The following is a 23,186-nucleotide window of genomic DNA, read 5'->3' as shown; positions in this document are numbered from 1 at the left end:
GTATTTCACACTAAATTCTTAGAACTGATTTTAAGGGAAGAAGTGAGAAAGATGAATTCCCAAGCGGAATTTTCAGCAGCATAATATTGAGCATTTATTAGTAGAACAAAGGCATATCACAGTGCAGGAGCACTTAGCAATATTGCTAGAGGCGTGGCTCCATTCATTTTACTGTGAACTTTAGTACTTCTTTAAACATAGTCCTTAAGCCCAGAAAGTCATTTACACTTCACTCAACTTTCCCCCCTCCGTCTCTGCCCCCTTGCGCCAGCACACGCCAGCACACTGCCACCTCGGTCCTCTGAGTAGCTCCAGAATTGAAGGCAGGCACCCCCCTCCGGTGCCTCCTCAGTCTCCAACCTAATTTGTAGTTGATGGGTTCTTTGGGAGGTGTGAGTTTTGATGAGATAACAGACTTCCTGGGATGCATGCGGTTTATCTTCTTTGTTTCTTGAAGATGTCTTGGTTTCCACCTCTGTAATTTCTCAACTTAAAGGACATTTATTATCATGTGTTTCTTCCTACGTTTCCCAACATGTTACCACTCATTCGAAGTTACAATTTACTCTAGTCTTGTTTTTACTTACCTATATTTTACCTTAACACTATTTCTACATAGTACATTCTCACTTCTAAATGTTAAAGTGATAGATGCGAAAGACAAAATTTATCGTTCACTCATTTATCACAGGAGGAATGTGTTAGCTGCTTGTGTTGCAGTTCACTTGTAATTGTGGTCTATTACCGCAGGCCTGGGCCCTAGGGTGTATCACTGTGTCCCGCAGCCATAGGGAGGAGGAGGAGAGAAGATCCAGCAGGCAGGAATTGTGCACCAAGATTTATTCATTTAATTATTTCACAAACTCTTTTACAGACTTTTTTCTTCATAGTCTAATTGGACAAAGGATCAGCCCCCCCCCTTGGGGTGATTGGCTAAAATCCTAAACCATCCATTGTCAAAATATTTTTCTACTAGACCATAAACCAGACTTTTCAAGGTTGCAGGTGGCTTGGTTGTTTACATACTCTGCTACCTCTTCTGTGAGAGAGAAAAGTCTCTCACAGACTTAGAAAATAGCAAGAAAATCCTCGCTAGCAGCATTTTGGTATCTACAATTCCCCCTTTTTGTTTGATAAGATAACAACTCCACTATTAATCCTAAATAGAAATTTACATCAGTTATTAATTCTAAATATGTCCTTAAGGCTTTAACGATCTGACTCCATAACAAGAAATTTAAAGTTCAGTCTCTGCTTGTGGAAGGACCATCCCAGTCTCTGCTTGTAGAAGGACCATCTGCCTGATGGTCAACATCTTGGTCATCATCAGAAGAGTCTGATGGCTGATGATCTACATTCTGGTGGCCACTTGGATGGTTGGTGTTCTGGTCATCATTTGGAGGTTGCCTGTTCTGCCTCTGGTGCCGTAGGGCAGGGCGAACACATTTTGCAGCTAGCCACCGTACCCCAGTATCTGTAGAAACGCAAGCATAGCCACGACCCCAAACCATAAGTTCCCGCAGGCCTTCCCACTGGTTAGTGAGTAAATTCCACACCCAGACTTTTGCCCAGGGCAGTTGTCTCTTGCCTGCAGATTGCAATGAGAGAAAGTGATTCAGAAGAACAGGATTCTTTGAATTTTGTGGTACCGTAAGGTGATTAATTGTATACGAGCTTTTGCTAGTCGGCTTCAGTAACCAAATTCAAAGGTTCCTGTGAGAATCGTTGAAAAGCCATGATAACAGCCCTTAATTCAACTAACTAAGCAGAGTCTGACTCGGATTGGTGTGTTAATCAACCACTGCAAAGGCAGTGTAGGATACTGTGCACCTTTGCGCACAGTGACCCCTGCTAAAAATTTGTCCCGATCCGTATGCCCCAGGCTGCCAACACATCCCGTCCCCAAAGGTTAAGGGAAGTGGTAGTAACATAAGGCCTAATTGTAGCTGTGTGCCCCTCTGAGTCCTTCACCGTCACAGGCCGTTCGCTTCAATAGCTCTGTGTGGTTCATCCTCATCCTGTGATGGCCGATCCCACTGGGGGTAAAGGCCATGAGGGAGGCCACGCAGAGAAGGAGATGATAGTTACATCAGCACCAGTATCAATCAAACCTTGAAGCTGAGTCCAGGGCGGACGGGCGTTCGGCAGGATCAGGGTACACGTCATCTGTGGCCTTTGGTCAGAGATGTCTGCAGTCCAGAAGGCCTGCAGAAGTCCTGTAGATCCACTGCCGTTATCTTTGTGAGTTTGTTGTTCTATCCTGGGGACACAAGACTTAAAAGGCACTAATTTAGCAAGGCAGGTCTTTTCAGGAATAGTTACAGGGGGTTTTCAAATTCCCTATAAAACTGAGGACAAGGCTCCGAGGAGCGGATTCCCATCAATCCGACCTCATCCTCATCCTATCGCATTAAACCTGTTAGAAGCCAGACCTGAACAGCCCCTCTCTTCCTTTGTCTCTGAGCTAACGTGAGCCGACATCAACGGCTCCTGCCGTGTTTCCCTCTGCAAAGAAGCCAGCTAGCTAGCCCAGCAAGCTCTTTTCCTGATCCCGAAGTCGCTTCAGCGACGCGTGGAGGTAACGCAGCTGGACTGTCTCTGACCAGGGGCACGCCAGAGTCAGTGCCTCGAGCACCAAACGCTGCGTTATTGGACATTGAAGGTTCAGGCTAAGGAGAATCCAAAACGTGGACAGCATCTCCCTTCTGCTGGAAGCCTTGAAGTTCACCACTGCAGTCTGCAGCCTACACAGATCATGTGAGTATTGTAAAAGTTCTCCAAGGAAGAGCAAGAACGAGGCTAATGCATGCACACAAACGCTGATCAAAAGCACTTGATGCTCTTGGACAAAAATAGGGAACCTTCACTTTTGGAAAGACAAGGTGACTATGGTTGTCTCTACAGTACTAGTAGGAAAATATCCCTGAAGTTTTGCAAAACCTCTTTTCAGGGGTTTGTTAACTTCATCTTTGTTAAGAACTGGGGAACACAGGGAGACCTGTCACTTTTTTTGCAGAATGCCATAGAAACTGCTACACTCACTTCAACAACAGTCCAAGTAACCTTGTCTGCAAATACTGACCATTTGCAGTTCTGGTTGATACAAGCCCCCATTACCTAAGAAAGGAACAACTCGGCAAGCAGTTTGCATAGATGAACAACTTAGCACGACTGCGGCTGATGACATGCCCTGACCTTTTTTGCCTTCAGCTATGGGTGCCGTACCCTCCTACCCTCACACATGCCACTCAAAGATCCACCTGTGACAGCAACTGTGCCAAGCCGCCACCCTTCTTCAGCACCATCGCACCTACCACAAGGTAGCTGAATCAGAGGGAAAAGGAGGTCGCCAATGGAGGTGTTATAAACATATATTATATTGGCTTCTCGCAAAGTATAAAGTAGATATTATATAATGTTAGAAATGCTTTTTGCTGTGTGGATGTAGTTTTCTCTCTTTTTAGCAAGAATGTTAGCAAGTGTGAGCACGTAAGATAACCTCCAAACGAACAGAGGATGAGGCCCGAAAAGCTGCTAATCAACACTTTGTCTAGGGAGCAAAAGGGCCCAAAGGCTACTCCGCCCGGAGAACAGGCGGCCAGGAGAGTCCAAGAGCCGTTATCACCACTCTGCCCGGAGAGACGAAGAGGCCCAAAGCTGCAATCAGCCCTGTCTGTCTGGAGAATTAAGAAATCCACCCTACCATCGACTCTTGCCTAGCGGGCCCAACCCCAAGAATCAAGAGAAATAAAACCACAAGGCAGAAGACTACGCATGCTCTAAAAAGGCGGACCAAGGAGTGGCCATGCAGAACAGCTCCAGGAAAAGTTTTAATATGAATAAAGAACAGACAGTAAAAATGGTATAAAAAAGACTCACCTCTGGCATCAGGTGTGCTCTTGGCAGAGCACCAAGGCACCCGGCCATTACCCCGTTGCTTTATTTGATGTGTCTCTTATTGTCTTTATATTAAACCCTTTAAATTCTCACAGGAGAGTGAACCTCGTTTTTCACAATTAAGGGCTCGTCCCGGAGCTACACCTCGCCTCTGAAAAGCGTGGGAGGATTCAAGAAGCAAGGGTAAGGCGCCTCCCGCCCAAGTTGGCAGGACCTTTGCTTAGCATCCTCTGGCGTGATTTGGTGGCAGCAGGGCAACACCCGGAGGACAAGAAAGACACAAAAATAAAGCAAATGAAAGAGAGCGCTCTCGACAAAAATCCCACAGACACTGGAAAAGAAACAGGACTGGGAAGTATTGTCCAAAGAAAAAGGGGGTGGTTACGGGAGATGAGCGTGTGTGAATGAGACGTGGGCTGGTTGCCCCCAGATCTGCGAAGCGAGTGTGGCAGTCTCTGAGTGCTGCCGTTCCGTCTTGTTCACGAGAACAGCGGCCAGCGAGGAGACAAAGCGAGAGATAAGCGGAGTGAAAGAATCTCCGGGGGTGACTGGGACGGGGTCCCAGAGAAGGGGTTGCAAAGTGGGAGCTACCCCCCCATATGCTGGGTTGAGGAAAACTCCAAGAGCACCCAGGGCCTAAAAGTACCCCAAGAGAGGTTGGGGTTTGGATGCTAGCAATGCTGGGTTGAGGGAAATCCAAGAGCACCCAGAATCCTGAGGATTATATCATACCCATGGGTGGATACTAACAAGTGACTTGAAAGAGGTACCTTATTATTCTGTTGTGAGTAGGAATGAGTGAGTGAACAAATATTAAAAAAGAGTGAATGTGTGAATGAAAAACTGTGTAATTCGAAGTTAACTTTGTTTTTGGGGAAGGTGAGCTCTAATAAATTTTTTGGTATTTTTTGTACTGTGAAAGGGTGGGTAGTATTTTACAGCAGTGAAGATTGGTGTTTTAAAGGAATGAATTAGTATTTCAAAGGGGGGGATAAATTGGTATTTTGAGTAATAGAGAACTCCTGGAAAAATGGGACAACAACCTAGTAAATTAAGTTCAAATTATAAAAGGGTGCCAGAGGATATACCCCGAGACAGTCCCCTCGGGGTCAAACTCGCAAACTGGGAAACTGATCCTTCTACAAAAGGAAAAGAGAAAGTAAAAATGATTCAATTCTGCATGAAAGAGTGGGTAAAAAAGGAAATCAGATCTGATCATGTGTACTGGCCAAAATACGGGTCTGATGAGGCATGGATTTGCCAGGCTCTAAATGTATTTGTAAATTCAAAAGAGCCATCTCACCCTGAGGAGAGAGAATATGCTTCTTGCTGGACAGGAATTACAAAACCTCTGGGAACCAAAGTCTTCAAAATATCAGAAACCGCAGAGGAAAAGCAAACAGAAGAGAAAAAAGGCTGAGACCCTTTAGAAGTATTGCCTCCGCCGCCAGCACCAGAAGCTGCCCTCCTCCCCCTGGCTCCGGGGCTTCCCCCGCCAGCCCCCCCTCCGCCCGCACCGGGGGCCTTTCCCCCGGCAGCCCTCCCGCCCCAATGGAGCTGGGGGGGAGCCCTGCCCCCGCCCATGCCGGGGATCCCACCCTTCCCATATATCTCGGGAATCCCAGCACCCTCAATTGCATCAAGGGAAAGGTCACACGTCCCGGCTTCAGCCCCTACCTCTCCTGCCTTGAGAAACCCGGCTTTAGCCCCGGTGCCCGCCTCCTGTGCTCCGGAATATCTGGCTTCACTGCCATACCCCACCCCCACCCTCTGCACCACAGAATATTCAGCTTCAGCGCCAGACTTTGAATCTGCCCCTCCTCCCCAGGGGAGTTCGGTGCTTTCTTCCCAAATCAACCCTCTTCTTAACGAAGGAGCACCATACCAGAATACAGGAGGTGCCATTAAGGCTCCGAGGCAGCCCAACAAGCCCTCCATTGCTAAACAAACAGAAGGAAGCCGAGAAATTCATTTCTTTCCGTTAAGAGAAGTACCTACGGGAGGAGGGGGAAGCGGCTTTGTGAGTGCTCCTCTAACCTCTACAGAGGTTAGGAATTTCAAAAAAGAAATTAAAGGATTATTAGAAGACCCCATAGGTACAGCTGAAATGTTGGACCAGTTCTTAGGTCCCAACATTTTCACTTGGGAAGAAATGCAATCAATAATGAAAATAATATTCTCCCAAGAAGAAAGAGAAATGATTAGAATTGCTGGAATAAAAATTTGGGGAAAAGAAAACCAACAAGGTCCACCCGGGGATCAGAAAATGCCCATTACACCTCCTAACTGGAACCAAAATGATGAAGCTGGGAGGGGACATATGAATGATTATTGTAATTTGATAATCAAGGGAATAAAAGAGGGGGCACTCTGAGGACAAAATGTCAGAAAGGCCTTTGAGGGGCAGCAAGGGAAGGAAGAAACCCCGACTGAGTGGCTGGAGAGGCTCCGAAAGAATATGAAACAATATTCTGGGAGAGACCCGGAGTCCCTAGCAGGGCAAGCCCTGCTAAGAGTTCACTTTGTCACTCATGCCTGGCCAGATATTAGAAAAAAATTGGAAAAAATAGAAGATTGGTATGAGAAACCATTACAAGACCTAGTAAGGGAAGCTCAAAAGATATATATGTCCGGAGGGATGAAGAAAAAGCCAAAGTGGGAGCAAAGATCATGATAGCCACTATGCGAGAGAGTACCTTCCAAAAAAAATCTAAAGCCCTCAGGTAACACTCCTAAACATTCCAGATTCAGAAATGGTGGAAAAGAGAAAAATAAAACCTCAGCACAATCAAGATTCCAAGAACAACCCAGGGATGCCTGTTTCTATTGCAAGGAAGAAGGGCATTATCAAAGAGAATGCCCCCACCTGAGGAGGGATCTGAAAAGATTTCAAGAGACACACACAGAAGAAAAATAGGGAAATCATGGGCTCTATTTTTGGGGGGATAAATACCATCTGGAGCCTTTGATAACTTTAAAAGTAGGCCCCGAAGAGGAAGTATTGGAATTTATAGTTGACACTGGGGCAGAAAAGACTTGTGTGATGAATATTCCAAAAGGGTGGGATGTAAGTAATGATATGGTAAAAGTAACAGGAGCAAAGGGGGAAGGATTTAAGGTCCCTGTCATTAAAGATGTGGTTATTGAAGGGGAAACAAAAATAGGGATAGGGGATGCTTTGTTAGCTCCTGAGGCTGGCAGCAATTTATTGGGAAGGGATTTACAAATCCAACTGGGGATTGGAATCATACCAGAAGAAGGGAAAATGACGGCCAAAGTGTTTAAACTTAGCCAAGCAGATGAAAGCAAAATTAACAGAGAGGTTTGGGCTAGGGAAGGGAATAGGGGTGGACTAGATCTTGACCCCATAAGGGTCACAATTGAAAAAGAAGAAGGTCCCATTTGTGTACATCAGTACCCTATATCTTTAGAAGGGAGAAAAGGCTTAAAACCAGTGATAGAAGAATTAATAAAGGATGGGACACTAGAACCTTGTAAATCCCCTCATAATAGCCCTATTCTCCCAGTAAAGAAATCTGATGGAAATTATAAATTAGTGCAAGATTTAAGAGAAGTAAACAAAAGAACACGGGCCTGCTACCCTATGGTTCCTAATCCCTGCACTCTTTTAAGCAAAATTCCACCTCAACATCAGTGGTTTAGTGTGGTAGATCTTAAAAATGCCTTTTGGGCCTGCCCACTGGCAGAGGAAAGCCGAAATATTTTTGCCTTTGAATGGGAAGATCCAAACACAGGGAAAAAGAACCAGTTGAGGTGGACTAAACTGCCACAGGGCTATTGTGAGGCCCCAAATTTATTTGGGCAAGCCTTGGGAGAAATACTACAAACCTTCCCCACTCCCCCAGGAATACAATTTATCCAATATGGAGATGACCTTCTAATATCAGGAGAAGATGAAATGAAAGTTAAAGGAGCTACCATAAAGCTTCTAAATTTTCTTGGGAAAAAGGGACTAAAGGCATCAAAAAGGAAATTACAGTTTGTGGAATCAGAAGTAAAATATCTCGGCCACCTGATAAGCAAAGGTAGCTGACAACTAAGTCCTGAAACAATTACAGGGATTTTATCCCTCCCTCCTCCCTCTTCAAAAAAGGAGGTTAGGAGACTGCTGGGGCTACTGGGATATTGCAGATTATGGATTGAAAGATATACACAAGCAGTAAAATTTTTATATGAAAAATTAACAGGGGGAGACAATATACAATGGACCAAAGATGATGATGATAATAAATTAGAAAAACTGAAGTTGAAACTAGCCTCGGTACCAGCCCTAAGCTTACCCTCACTAGAAAAACCCTTTCATTTATATGTGAATGCAGAAAATGGAGTAGCTCATGGTGTATTAGTCCAGGAATGGGGAGGGGTGAGAAGACCAATAGCTTATTTAGCTAAACTATTGGACCCAGTAAGCCGTGGCTGGCCAGTATGCATTCAAGCCATAGCAGCTACCGCTATTTTGGTGGAGGAGAGCCGTAAGCTCACCTTTGGAAGTAAACTGATTGTATACACACCCCATGCGGTCCGAAATGTGCTAAATCAAAAAGCTGAAAAATGGTTAACAGACTCCAGGCTATTAAAATATGAAGCAATTCTGATTGACAGTAATGATCTAACTATAGAAGCAAGCAAAAGCCTCAATCCGGCCCAATTCCTGTATGGAGAACCAAAAGATGACCTGGCACATGATTGCTTAGAAATTACTCAATACCAAACAAAAGTTCGAGAAGATCTAGCTGAACAAGCCCTCTTAGAAGAGGAAAGAATATATGTGGATGGTTCATCCAGATGCTTGCAAGGAAAAAGAATGTCAAGATATGCCTTAGTCGATGGGATAAATATGCAGGCCATCGAAAAAGGAAAACTACCTTCAAATTGGTCGGCGCAGTCTTGTGAATTATACGCTCTAAAGAGAGCACTGGAGCATTTAGCACACAAAAAGGGGACTGTCTATACTGATTCAAAGTACATACCTTTGGAAAGATCTGGGAAGAAAGGGGTTTACTAAATTCAAAGGGGAAAGAACTGATACATGAAGGCCTGATTTCAGAAGTGTTGGAAGCATTAAAATTGCCTGAAGAAATAGCCGTAGTGCATATCAAAGGACACCAAGAAGGGATGACCCCAGAAATAAGAGGGAATAACCTAGCAGACCAAGAAGCCAAAGATGCAGCAGAAAATGGGACTGAACCAATTCTGTTAATCCTGACCCCAGAAAGGGGAGAATTGGAAATCCCCAAATTTAGTAAAGAAGAAGAAAAAGAATTATTTAAGATAGGGGGAGAACAAGATCAATCTGGAAAACGGAAACTTCCTGATGGGAGACAGTTACTTAATAAGCCACTCACTAAGAGAATATTAGAAGATATGCATCAAAAAACTCATTGGGGTACTCAAGCTAGCTTGTGTGATCATTTTCTAAAAAATTATGGGTGTATTGGAATCTTTGGGGTAGCAAAACAAATAACTGGGAACTGTAGAACTTGCCAAAGAGTGACTAGGAAAATAATGAGAAAAACAACATTAGGAGGCCGTGAGTTAGCTCTGCGACCATTCCAAAGTATCCAAGTAGATTTCACTAAACTTCCTCAAGTACAGAGATGGAAGTTCCTATTAGTAATAGCAGACCACCTAACTTGTTGGGTAGAAGCAGTTCCTGCTACTAGAGCTACAGCTAACATAGTATGCAAAACCCTTCTGGAACAAATTATTCCCAGATATGGAATGGTTAATAAAATAAACTCAGGTAGAAGAACACATTTTACATCCAAAGTCTTACAACAAATAACTCAAGCCTTGGGAATAAAATGGGAATTACATACCCCCTGGCACCCACAAAGTTCAGGCCAAGTAGAAAGAGTGAACCAGACTTTGAAAAAAACTTTAACAAAATTAATGATTGAAACTCAAATGTCATGGGTAAAATGCTTACCTTTGGCTCTGTTGAGAGGCCGAACACAGCCCAGGTCAGACCTGGGAGTGTCTCCTTATGAGATGATGTTCGGATTACCCTTCCTTACTGCTCAACATGAAACAGCCACTTATGAAGTAGGAGAAGTAAGTGTCAAAAAATATGTCACCGCAATTGCCAGAACACTTGAAAATTTGCGGCTGAAAGGAATGATCCCTCAAACCACAGCTTTGGAGTTCAAAATTCATAATATCCATTCAGGGGAATGGGTACTAGTAAAAACATGGAAAGAACAATCTTTGACTCCACAATGGGAGGGTCCTTTTCAGGTACTGCTGATGACTGAGGCCGCAATCCAGACCAAGGAACGAGGGTAGATCCATGCCAGCAGAATCAAAGGACCTGTAAAAGAACCTGAAGAGTGGACTGTAATATCCAAACCAGGTGATACCAAATTGATTCTTAAACGGAGACCAGGTGGCAATGAGCTAGAACAATCTAAATAATCCAAGGGATATGCAAAGAATCACACCTAACTGAGAAGTAAAAGCCAAATTTATATCAGTGGCCCCTGGACAAATTCTGGGACATCGTGGAGAAGAATATTCTCACTTCAAACAGGAAGGGTTGGGACTGGATCAAACAGGGAACTCTCATGTTCTGATTCTAGCCTGTGATTTGTATTAAGAAGGCGGAGAATCACAACTTCCATCAGTGCCACATCATATACCCTGTTTGAATCATTCTAACACGGGGCATGCCAACCACGTCAAATATAAGTAATTAATCTAGAGGGAAATTGGCATTTCACACCGTCGACACCCTAGTTGTAAAGGGTGTCAAGCACAAAATCGACCCCCTATCCAGACAAAATCATAAGCAACAAAAGCAATAACTTTGCTCTGCAGATGGGAATTACTAGTGCCTGTTGAATGGGAAACACCTAAGATACGATAAGATACTACAGTTAAAAAGGTGCCAAAAGAAATTTGCCTAAAAGCTACAAAGGAAGTGACAAGGAAATAGAGGGCAAGACCGGGTCGGCCACTGTACTCGCCACCGAGAAGATCCAATACACCTGCTATGGGTTGCAACCTCATAGGCAAGGGAGGTGGGAGTATAAGCCATGCCGGACCTCTGTTATTCCTTCTTTTGTCACTTCTCCTGGTCCCTTTTGGGACACCGGCAAGACCATGTTACAAATGCTATCGAAAGCTCTACATGGAAAGACACCGGGGCTTCTTTCTTATTACTCATACCCATACCAACAGTCACTGTTATGACTCATCCAAATTAGGTATTTGCATGCATAAAGGAGAAAAATATTGGATTACAGAAAATTTAGGAACAAGTGGAAACAGACTAAGAAGCAATTGTCCAAAAGGAGAAAAATAGATTTGCTCCACAGCTGCCACCAGGGGAACAGTCCAAGATTTGGTAAAAGAGCAAGTGGTAAGTAAAGATACAAAGCCAGCACAGCAACCTCGCCCTATATTCACCTCACCACGCCAGGACCTGTATGCAAAGCTCAAACAACAAAGAGGAAAAAACCCCAAGGTTAGGAAAAAACCTGTTTGTGGAATTGGGGGAGAGGATAGGTAAAGAACTTAACATAACCAACTGTTGGGTCTGTGGAGGAGCTTTAATGACAGAAGAATGGCCACGGAAAGGTAGCAGCGTAGGCCCGGTAGAACTCCTTAAATGGAACCGGACAAATATAAGAGGGGGGAACCGACCTGAGGGGTGGATTTTAAGTTCAACAGTGATAGGGGAAGAATGCCTCTGGCGAACTGGGATAAACTTTCTTAATGAAGTAGGAAACACTCCCTGTAAAAGCTATAAAGTGAGTAACAAAACTTCAAGGTGGTGGGTCCCAGAAAAACCAACTTGGTATTGAGCCCAGAAAAAAGGAAAAGACTGTGTATATGATCATGAAGTTGGACTCTTTCAGTGTAATGACACGAGGAAAAATCCTTATTTTGGAATCCCAGAAATAGCTAAATTTGGGGAGAATATAAATCAACAAGAAGGTGATTATTGGAAAGCACCAGATGGCTTCTTTTGGATATGTGGGAAAAGGGCATCCCCAAGACTCCCTTCACATTGGAAAGGGAGTTGTACACTAAGAATCATTCAACCAGGGTTTTTCCTTTTCCCAGAACCAGTGGGAGATCAATTAGGTATACCTCTCTATGAAGACTTCAAAAGAAAGAAAAGAGATTTAATTGGAGGATTCCAAAAATGGAAAGATGAGGAATGGCCCCCTGAACGAATATTAGAAACAGATGGGCCAGCTACCTAAGCACAAGATGGAAGCTGGGGATATCAGACCCCAATTTACATGCTGAATCGTATCATCAGACTCCAAGCTCTTGTAGAAATCATAACCAATGAAACAGCTGGGGCTATGGAATTAATAGTCAGCCAGCAACGCCAAACCAGAGCTGCAATACATCAAAATAGGCTGGCTTTAGACTATTTACTGGCCGAAGAAGGCGGTGTGTGCAGGAAGTTCAATACATCGGACTGTTGTTTAAAAATTGATGACAATGGGGATGCCGTTCTAGATATGGCCAACCAAATCAGAAAAATAGCCCATGTACCAGTCCAAAAATGGGAATCAATGATGTCTGCTAACTGGTGGGATGGCATATTGGGGAAAGAATGGTGGAAGAAGCTAGGTTTCTTCCTCTTATGTGCTACAGCTAGTCTAATATTTCTCCCTTGCTTGATCCCCTGCTTTATTCGGCTAATCACCAGCATAGTTCAAGGCATGCAAGTTGTGGCAATGCCTACTGACCCAAAGTTGGCTATGTCTGGAACAGCACAAAAAATTATGGTATTAAAAAGACAAAGTGATATAAAAGACCCTCTTGAAGAAGCCAAATTGATCTGTGAAAAGAACGAACAGACATTAGAAGCCAAGAAAAAAGAATTATTGCTCAAGCCAAATGATTTATAAAATAGAAAAGGGGGGATTGTTATAAACATATATTATATTAGCTTCTCGCAAAGTATAAAGTAGATATTATATAACGTTAGAAATGCTTTCTGCTGTGTGGATGTAGTTTTCTCTCTTTTTAGCAAGAATGTTAGCAAGTGTGAGCACGTAAGATAACCTCCAAACGAACAGAGGATGAGGCCCGAAAAGCTGCTAATCAACACTTTGTCTAGGGAGCAAAAGGGCCCAAAGGCTACTCCGCCCGCAGAACGGGCGGCCAGGAGAGTCCGGGAGATTTTATCACCACTCTGCCCGGAGAGACGAAGAGGCCCAAAGCTGCAATCAGCCCTGACTGTCTGGAGAATTAAGAAATCCACCCTACCATCGACTCTTGCCTAGCGGGCCCAACCCCAAGAATCAAGAGAAATAAAACCACAAGGCAGAAGACTAGGCACGCTCTAAAAAGGCGGAACCAAGGAGTGGCCATGCAGAACAGCTCCAGGAAAAGTTTTAATATGAATAAAGAACAGACAGTAAAAACGGTATAAAAAGGACTGACCTCTGGCATCAGGTGTACTCTTGGCAGAGCGCCAAGGCAACTGGCTCTTACCCCGTTGCTTTATTTGATGTGTCTCTTATTGTCTTTATATTAAACCCTTTTAAATTCTCACAGGAGAGTGAACTTCGTTTTTCACAGAGAGAAGTTGTTCCCCCTGACAGCTAAGCTCCAACTACGGTGTCGCTTATGTCCTTCCCAGGACGGGCGGGAAAACGCCTCGGCGCAGCGCAGCGCTGGCCGGGAGCGGCCGGCACGGCACCGAGCGCGCTCCCCACTCCCTCCCGCCCGCGCCGCTGCGGAGACCCCGGGTTCGCCGGAATCGGCTACATGCTGCACGGAGGGCAGCGCGGCAAAGGCGGCCTCCCCTCGTCGCCCGGGGAAGGCCGGCCTCGGATCCCCGCTCTCTCCACCGGCACGGGCAGTGCCAGCAGCCTCTCGCTGTGGCCGCCGCTGGCCGAAAGCCTCGCCGCGCACCGCCCGGCCGGCCCCGCCGCTCCGCGGGCTCACACGGCACCTGCCGTGGGCGGCCGCCGAGCGACAGGAAGCAGAAGCGCTCACCGCCGCGCCGCTCGCCGCCCCGCCCGGGCGCTCCTCTCCTCGCGCTACCACGATGGCGCCGGCCCGCCCCGCCTTCCCCGTCGCCTGCGGCGCAACGCGGCTGCTCCGAGCCACGCAGCACGCGTGCGGCCGGGCCCTGCCGAGCTGCCGGCGGAGCCGGGGCACAGCCCGGGCGGGAGAGCTTCCGGCGAGGCTGGGCGGGCGGCGAGCGCGGCCGAGCGTGAGCGCGCCAGGCGGGCGGCGCGATGGAGAGCTAGATGGAGGCGGCAGCACCGCGCGGCATAAAATAGCTGATCGTCCGGCAGCCGCCCGCTCCGCAGCCCCTCGGCTGCTGTCGAGAAGGGCCCCGGCCCTGGCCGCGCCGGTGGCGAGGCGGCTCCGCAGCCCGCGGGCAGCCCTGGCGGGGCAGGGGAGCACTGCGGGCAGCCCCGGGGCCGCGCAGCCGTCTGCAACGCGCGGTGGGAGCCGCTGGGAACTATTTTACACGTCCCGGGGGGCTGGAGAGGAGCACGGAGACCACGCGGCAGGTCGCTGCCGTTAGGGAAAATTAATCCACGATGCCTGAGGTTTATATCCGAAAAGGAGACAGAGGAGTCCTGCAACATTCTTCGACTACACGGAGAGTCCATGGGGCTTTTCCCATGGCGTCTGTCAAACGGTTGCGGGATGCAGCCCCCTTTTGATGCCAAGTTCCCGGCCACAGCACCCTCTTCCTTTTCCCCACTGGCTGAGGTATTCGGGAGATACAGACTTCCGGAACTGCCTACTCTATGCGCCCCCCTCTAATATGCACCCCCTTCTTGGCACCGAAAAGAACGAAAAAGAAACCATTCCTAATGCTCTTAAGTCTTTGTTGCCTTGCTCTAAGTTCAGGAATTTAACATGGCCTTGATTAATCAACAGTCTCTGATGATTAGTAACAGTTCTAGAGAACTCCTAGTTTCTTCTGTTACTTCACTAGCCATAACTTCCTAGCCTTGTCTACAGGCCGATTCACACGGTCTCTTTGTAAAGACTCATCCATCTCATTCCTTTTAATCCCTCCTCTTTTTATTTGCTCTGTATTTGTCTTTACAAACCTTAATTACCATGGATTTAATTTTTTCTTCTGGAGTCTTCTTGGGTTTTGCTATTATTTGCAGTGACATTCTTTTCTGTCCTTTTGTAGTCATTTCTGGATCAGGTAGGCATGGCTGCTAGCGGCATCCCCTTGAGCACCTGCTGAAAGAGCTGCAGCCAGCATGGTGTCACACATGGTAAAAAGATGAGAATTGCGATAGCATATAAGAGGAGAAATCGTATTCATTTAGCCCATAGCTGGCCAGTTAACTATGAAAATATGTCCCATTCCCATCCTTTCAACATTTGGACAGGTCCACGAGCTGACGTTATTTCCTTTGTTATTTGTTTGACCACTTTTCCGCTGTCATCTGCTTGCAAACAGCAGCTCGAGTCATTTAATTTCCCACAAACTCCTCCTTCTTCTGCCAACAGATAATCTAATACCATCCAATGTTGAATTACCGCTTTCCTCATTTAAGTGGGTTGGTCAGCAAAAAGGTCAAGCGCTGTGGCTGGCTGGTTGGTAATTATTTCCGAGACAGCTTGTAACCTAATTATCTCCTTCAAATGATAAATGGGTTCCCAGGCATCTGGGATTAATTCCTTAGGTTTCCAAGGGGCTGGTCCATCGTGTTGGGTAACTTGTTCTGTTGGCCGTTCATCATTTCCCCGTTTTGGGGTGCTCCCTCCAGCCAGGGCTGCATCAGCTGACTGCTTTTCTCTAATTAAATCATCACAGATTTTGATTCCTAAGCGATTTCCCAGAACTTGTAGTAGCAAAAAGAACAACAGTCTACTAAATATACCATATCCCTGACCAGTTTGGAGGTAACCTGAGCTAAGCATGTTGGCCACAAATCCAATACTGTCCTTTCAAAGCCCGTGTTCCATTAGCAAAGGAACCTACCCATGGTCATCAGTTGGTGGCTCAAAATACAGCAGGATTCCCGGGCCTAACGGTCCTCCAACAAGAGTTGCCCCACCATAAGGGTCCCAGCATTTGCATTTCCAAGCTCCCGCACAGGGTTCCCACCTACATTTACATCTGCAAGCTGCTTGGTTGGATTTGGAGCAGAACTCACTAAAAGGCTTTGAGTTCCAATCCGGTGTGGCCATTCCCACTGATAATCACAAACAACATGTCTTCTACTTGTGGAATTTTTGTGGGGACTGCTCAAAAACAGGTGGTCAAAAAAACCCCTTGTCCCTCCCCATTGCTTTACAGGCTTCCAAATATTTTTGGTAAGTGTGATAAGAACGCCTTACGCAGCTACTGTTAGTGAGCCGAACAGGTATTTGATTGCATTTGCCTTGATATTTGGAACAATTGGAAGGAGGGCAATTGGGGGTCCAAACCCAGTTGTTCAAGCCCAGAGGGAAAGTCAATTGACAATTGCCTTTTCCTACAAAGACACGCCCTATCCTATTTAGGCAATAAGTGCCTGTTGGAGAAGAATGAAGTGGCCATGAACTTCCTTCTTTGGCCCCAAATCCCATCCCACTGTGGCCCTCACATTGACCCACCATTTAGGTTCAGCTGGGCTAGCCAACTATGGCCACTCTTCAGATCCTCCTGGCCTTCCACAGAGCCAGCAATTGCTAAGGTTAAAAACTTTTGCTACTTCTTCTCCTAAGGCTGCAAATTGATTCTCCCACTCCTGGCCTAAACTCAGCTGACCATATCAAAGTAGAATTAGTAAGGAAAATGTTTTAATAGTGTCATCTAATTAGCTAGTCTAATTTTCCCGTTGTCTTCTGCAGCACCTGTGGCAATTGAAGACACAGAAACCACTTAACGTAACAAAATGGCCACAAGTATTAGCCCCCAAGTGAGTGGAGATTCTAGAGGAGGGATGCCTTTACAGTCTATTTCAGCAGACGGTCTGAAGGTAGGACTGCGGGGCTTCTTCCGATGTCGAAGCACTGCCTACTGCTCCGGCCCACTCCTGCAGAGTGTCAGTCACGGCCTCCCGGCCTTCTCCTCCAGCTGAGATGTGCAAATCTCTGAGGCTTCAGAGACCTTGACCCGAGAGTGACGGGTTCACCTGTGTTCAGCTTACTTGACGGCTGTTTTCTGTCGTCAGTGACACTTGGAATGGGCCACGCCATTTCACCAGCACTGGCGCTTCTTTCTACTCCTTAATTAGGACTCAATCTCCTGGTTGGATGTTAAAAGCAGCAAAGTCCAAAGGCCGGGCTTGCGCCAGCTGAGTTTCCTGTTGAAGGGGTTTCACAAGAAGCAGGATCCTGGCCACAGATGGTTTTAAAAATGCATCACTTGCCTCTACCCCCCCCACTGGGTGGAGACTTACCAGGAGGGCAATTGCAAACAACGATTGAAAGGGAGATAACTGAATCTCTCTTCTGGGTTGGGCCCTCATTCTCACCAAAGCCAATGTCCAAAGCCCTACCCATGGCATCTTGGTTTCTATTACCAGCTTCAAAAGGTGTTTATTTCTCTCTTCATTGTTTTCTACCCGAGCCGAGCTCTGGGGGTGCCAGGGCCTATGGAGGTTCCATTGTGTTCCTAAAGAAGCCAAAACCCCTTGAAGGATCTTTCCTGCAAAATGAGTTCCCCTATCTGAATCTATTGCTTCTACAATGCTGTATCTTGGAATGATTTGTTCCAAAAATGCCTTAAGAACTGATCCTGTCATTACTGAAGTAGTTGGAAATACTTCTGGCCACCTTGCTAGCTGACATACGATTACCAGAAGATATTAAGCCTTGCCACTTGGGGCATCTCCGGAAAATCCACCTGGCATCTTTGGAAGGGCCATGCAGCCCAAGGCCTCCCTCCTCTAGCAAGTTACTTTGTAACTTGGCTGTTGGCTTTAGCACAGATCAAGCAACCTTCAACAGCTCCTTTTGCCAGTCTAAAAAGACCCCCAGCAACATACATCATGAGATAGGCTTCTGCCAATCCTCAGGAAGTGCAAGAACTCTCTTAATGGAGTTGCTTTAATATTGGTAGGGCCAAAGGTTCTGGTATCTCTTGTTTGCCATCCCTTGGAAACCAATTCTTGCCTTTTTTCTCTGCCACACGACTTTTAACTGTATGTCAAACTGCTGTGGTAGAAAAGACAGCTTCCTGGGCAGTGATGGAGTCACGGGGAGCAAAGGGGGCATCTTGGAGAGTTCTGGCAGAAGTGTGGCTTTCTGAGTTTCTTCATCCACCAAAAAGGAGACAGAGGAGTCCTGTAACATTCTTCAACTCCAGGGAGAGGCCATGGGGCTTTTGCCATGGAGTCTCTCAAATGATTGCGGGAAGCAGCCCCCTTCTGATGTTAAGTTCCTGGCAACAGCACCCTCTGAGGTACTCGGGAATTACAGACTTCCGGAACTGCCTACTCTATGCCCCCCTCTAATATGCACTCCCCTTTTGGAATGGAAAAGGAAGAAAACCAAACTATTCCTAATGCTGGGAAGTCTTTGCTGCCTTGCTCTAGGTTCGGGAATTTAGCAGGGCCTTGGCTGAGCAACAGTCTCTGTTGATTAGTAACAGTTTCTAGAACGAATACTTTCTTCTGTTACTTCCCCCCCTGTAAATTCCTAGCCTTGTCTAAGGAGAGATTCACACGGTCTCTTTGTAAAGACACATCTATCTTACTCCTTTCACTCCCACACCTTCCTTGCGGTGGAACGGCACTCCCCGGCACAGCACCTGGCACAAAACCCCCGTATACGCACACACACACCTGCACTTACCCTGCACTCCACTGCACACACACACACACACACACCTCCCGCACACTAACACCCCCTCCACATCCCCACCATGCTACTTGCAGTGGCCCCGCCCCTGCCATCCCCACCGGCTGGCAGCACCCACTCCTCACATGCTTCCCCATGCCTTGCATTTCCTTGCTGCCCCCTCTGTAGCCTTCCCTCAACCTGCCTTTTCTCCCCTGCCTTGCACTGACTTGCTCACCCATCCCCCACCTGACTTCCTTTCACATTCGTCTAGGTCTGGCCTCATCTTTCCTTTTCCTTCTAGGACCCTCATTGCCTTGCCTCGCCTCGCAAAGCCACCACTTGCCTTGCCTTGCCCTTGAACCCCTCCCTTGCCTTGCATGACCTTGCTCACCCCTCCCCCACCTGGAATTCAACACCCCTTTTCAATGACATTTCTGGGCCTTGCCCTGCCCTTTCTGCTCCTCCGAGGAATCTCAAAGCTCTCAAGCATCTCCGGTGTTTCAGGATCCCATGAGAGGAAGACCAGGGGAGGACGCATGTTGCCACACTCATCTCTGTGGGCAGCCTTTGTCTGGGAGCAATCCTTGCATGTCTTGAACCTTGGAGGGGCAATTCACATTTTGCCCTTGAGCTCGGGGACCAGAAAGAGAGTTCTTTTGCATACAAGGGAAAGCAGGTAGCTCAAGTCTTTTAGGTACAGAGGAGAGATGACCCACGCGGGATCAAGGCCACACAGAGCACTTGGTCCTGGCCACTTTTGTGTACCAGCAGTCCTTGAATGTACTTCTCACCTGCCTTGCCTGGCCTTGCCTTGGCAACACAACAGTTGCCTTGCCTTGCCCTGCTAGCCCTCTGGAGCCTTGCATTCCTTTGCACGGCCATGCCCAGCACATGACCTGCCTACTGTTTTCCTCCAGGGCCTTGGCTTGCTGAGCCCTTCCTGTTTCTGCCTGGCCTTCCCATCAGTGGCCCTTCCTTCCTACAGCCAGCCTTGCCTCTAACTTCTGGACCTTCTCTTGCCTACCACTCCATTTGCTTTCCCCTCACTGCTCTGGCCTTGCCTACCTCTCCCTTGACTTGCCCACAATTGCCTGCACTCGGTTTGCAGCGCCTTGCCTGCATGGAAGGCAAGGGAAAGAGTGGTAGGCCGGGCAAAGCAAAGCCAGCAAGTTGTAGGCAGTGCGAGGCAAGGCAGACGCAGGCAAAGGAAGCAGAGCAAGGGTACCTTAAGAAGAACTAGACAAGGCAAGGCCAAGAGACTCGGAGTGCCTTTCCTTGGGAAGGCAAGGACATAGTGCCAGTGTTGCTGGAGCAGATGTTAAGGTACTGTGGGGAGGAATAGTCCAGCAAGACATTTCTCTTCTGGCCCCTGTGCGTGTGGGGGCAATTGTTGGACATATTCAATACTGGAGGCGGATCAGTCGCTGGATGTGTTGTATTTTGGAGGAGGGGATGCCGTTTCTTTGGAGATGGGCTTGTAGTTGCTCTCTTTGGCAAGGAAGGCAGGTTTGGATGTGCACATCAGGTACTCCTAGGGATTTTAAAGGCTTTTCCCAACAGGCAGAGCTCTCTCTGGGTTCGAGCTGTTGAGCTGTCGGTGGGAATGCAAAGGCCAAGCTCTTAAGCTATTTGTCCTGGTGCCTTCAGTGTGTGAGCAGTCCCTGGTGCCGTTGCCTTTGGATCCTGACTCTGGGAGAGGGAAGGCTTAGGATGGTACCTAGAGCTGAGAAGGAGAGTGCTGAGAACAGCGTGTGTGCTGCTAGTTTGAGGGGTGCAGGTGAAGTTGTAGGCAGCAAGATCTTCCTCAGCTGGCACTGTTTTGAGCCCTGTTTTTGCCAGATGGTTTCAAGCTGGTGGGCGGAATCTGCGAGAGGGAAAAGATTTGTTTGGGCCAAAGAGGTGTGGTGTAAAGAAGAGTGTGCTCTTGGAAGGGGAAGATGAGGGCAACCTTTTTGTCCTGACACCGTTGATTTGAGTGCAGGGCCGTTTGCAAGTTGCCTCTGTCTGCCCTTGGGGTGGTTTCGAGCTGGGCCTGGTGCTTGGCCTTCTTTTGCAAGTCTGCAGCGCCGTCGTGTGGTTGTTTCCATGAGCGCTGACAGTGCCCGGCAAAAAGCGCTTGGCTGGCGCGGCCCCAGTCGTGTGGAAGCAGTTGGTGGAAGAGCTCCGCTGTGCATGCTGCCTCTTGGAGACATAAAAGGATGTAACCCTGCGCGTAGCGGGGAAGCAAGACGAATCTTTTCATTGTTGGCTGAGCAGTTTCTAAGTCGCAAAAGTAAAGGCAGTTTCAGCACGGCCTCTTTCTTTCAGAACCTTTTCTGTGCCATCATGAACGTGCTCAACATGCCACTCGCACCCGCTGAACTGCATCAAAGGCCCTGGAGATAGGCGCTTTCCTTCAAGCTCTCTGTAGCATCCTACCCTCCACCTCTGGCGGATCCCAAAGCCCTTCCAAACATCCAGCAGCTGCACGCAGAGAACAAGTGCTAGAACAAGGCGTTGGCCTTCCTAGTCCTTTTAAAGTCTGTGAACTAGGCGAAACATTCCAGTGAGCAGCACTTTCCTTCGCAACTATATCTAGAGCATCATCACATTCTCTCCAAGTGGGTAAGTCCACCCTTGCAGCGCAGCGTTTGCAGCCACAGTTCGGACTGAGAGATAGGCCAGGTGAGAAAGCATTTCTTGACTATCCCTCTTCTCTGGAAGACTTGATACTCGCAGCGCGACCACGTCCACACACCTTCAGTGTGGCCAGGTTCAAGCAGCTAGAGCTCCCAGAGATGGGAGAGTCAGGAGAGAAGACGTTCCAAAAGTACCGTGTACTTACAGCAGCATTAAAACTGTGCACAGCAGTCTGCAGCACTGTAGACTGCGGCTTCTCCGACAGACGAGCCATCCCATTGTTGCCTCTCGCAGCCTGCTTGCTAGCTGCTCTCCTGAAGAAAAGAACTAGAAGAAAAAGCCAATGCTGGGCTGCACCTTCCCCTTGCCTTACGTAAAGCCACCTAAACTCCCCGCTGCACTCTCTACTTCCCCTCTCCTTGGAAGCGACCACTGTGTTTGCTGCATCTCGAAGCCTAAAGTTAAGCGCCAGTGGTTTTGGGGATGGTTGGAAGAGGGATAAGTAGTAGCACAAGGAAGTAGTTGTCGTTGAACTTCCTCCTTCTCAATGCTAACGTGAATTGGGCAGGCAGGCGAGTGCTAGCCACGCTCCTTTCTCAGTTTGTACGCTGCGGACACGAGTCCGGTGCTCTGCGCCTTCGTTCGGCCTCTTTAGTACCCATGTCGCTCTTTCATTGTGCCGGAGTCGAAGCGTCGTCTACTTCTCGCCCAGAGAGCACGGTGCCGGCAGCGAAATGCCCCAGCCGACTGCTTCTGCCGACACACGCCTGGTCTATGCACTTTCCCTCGCAGCGACATACAGCAGCACTTTCGGTCTTTCTTGTCGTCCAAATGGAAAGGGAAAGAGTCTCAGCTCCGTCTCGCACAGTTTTAGGTCAACAAGCTTACCCGGAGCTTACCCGCGACGCGTGGAAACTTGTGTTTGCACCACATTCAAGTGGTAGCCGTCTTTCCTTTACAGGCTGCAGAACGCCGTCAGATCCCGGTGCTCTCTGCACCTGCCTTCTCAGTTCTAAGTACTACCGCGCCCCTTACAGCCTTGCAGGAAGCAAACACGCGGATAGTCATGTCGCTCAGAAGAACGTGCCAGGACGAAAAGATGTTCTTCCTTTCTCCTCGTCGCCCATATTGTGGTGCTGTATTAAAAGCCTTGGCCAGCGAAAGGCTAATCCAGCAAGTGTTTCTCACCTGATGCATTTCGCTGAGGGAGAGCTGAGGAAAATCCTTGCACAGCACACTGCGGATGCGTGCAGTACACATGCTGAAGAGAGCCACAGCTAAAAGCAATCGCTGGGCTTCAGTTCTGTCCAGACGGCAGAAGGCGAAGAACGAAGCAGCTGGGCACCGCGTTAACGTACTCAGTGGACCGAATTTCAAATGTTCAGCCAAGAGCTGCTTCACAAGCAGATTCAGCTGAGAATGCTCTGGCTGGTTCACAAAGTAAGGCGTAGCCGTTGCACTCTATCACACTATCAGGCCAGAAGAAGTTTCTTACACCTTCAATGCTGCAGAGTCCATGCAGCTGGAGCACACGCAGTAGGACGCGTCCAGATAGACGGCGTTCTTCAAGTACCCCCCTCCTCCAAGCAGCCTTGAAACTGAGCACAACACACTGCGGCTCGGGAGCTTCCTTCTCAGATAGACGTGCCGTCACGTTATTCACTCTCGCAGCTCCGTTGCCCACTAGCAGCAGGTGCTACCAAAGCAAAATGCTCCAGAAGTAAAAAGCACTGCTGAGCAAACCTTTTCCTTTGCCTCACGTAAAGCACTGTAAACTGTCCGCTGCACTCTTTATTTCCATTCTCCGCTGCATCTACCACTGTCATCTCTGCATCTCGAAGCATAAAGCTCGGCACAATTCTTCCCAGGGAAAGCTGGAAGAGAAATAGGTAGCAGCACAAGTAGCTGCAAGTGGAACTTTTGTT

This window comes from Aphelocoma coerulescens, unplaced genomic scaffold, assembly GCF_041296385.1.
Source record: "Aphelocoma coerulescens isolate FSJ_1873_10779 unplaced genomic scaffold, UR_Acoe_1.0 HiC_scaffold_39, whole genome shotgun sequence".
NCBI classification, from domain to species: domain Eukaryota; kingdom Metazoa; phylum Chordata; class Aves; order Passeriformes; family Corvidae; genus Aphelocoma; species Aphelocoma coerulescens.
The sequence above is the reverse complement of the archived record's forward strand: the minus strand, read 5'-3'. Positions refer to the sequence as shown.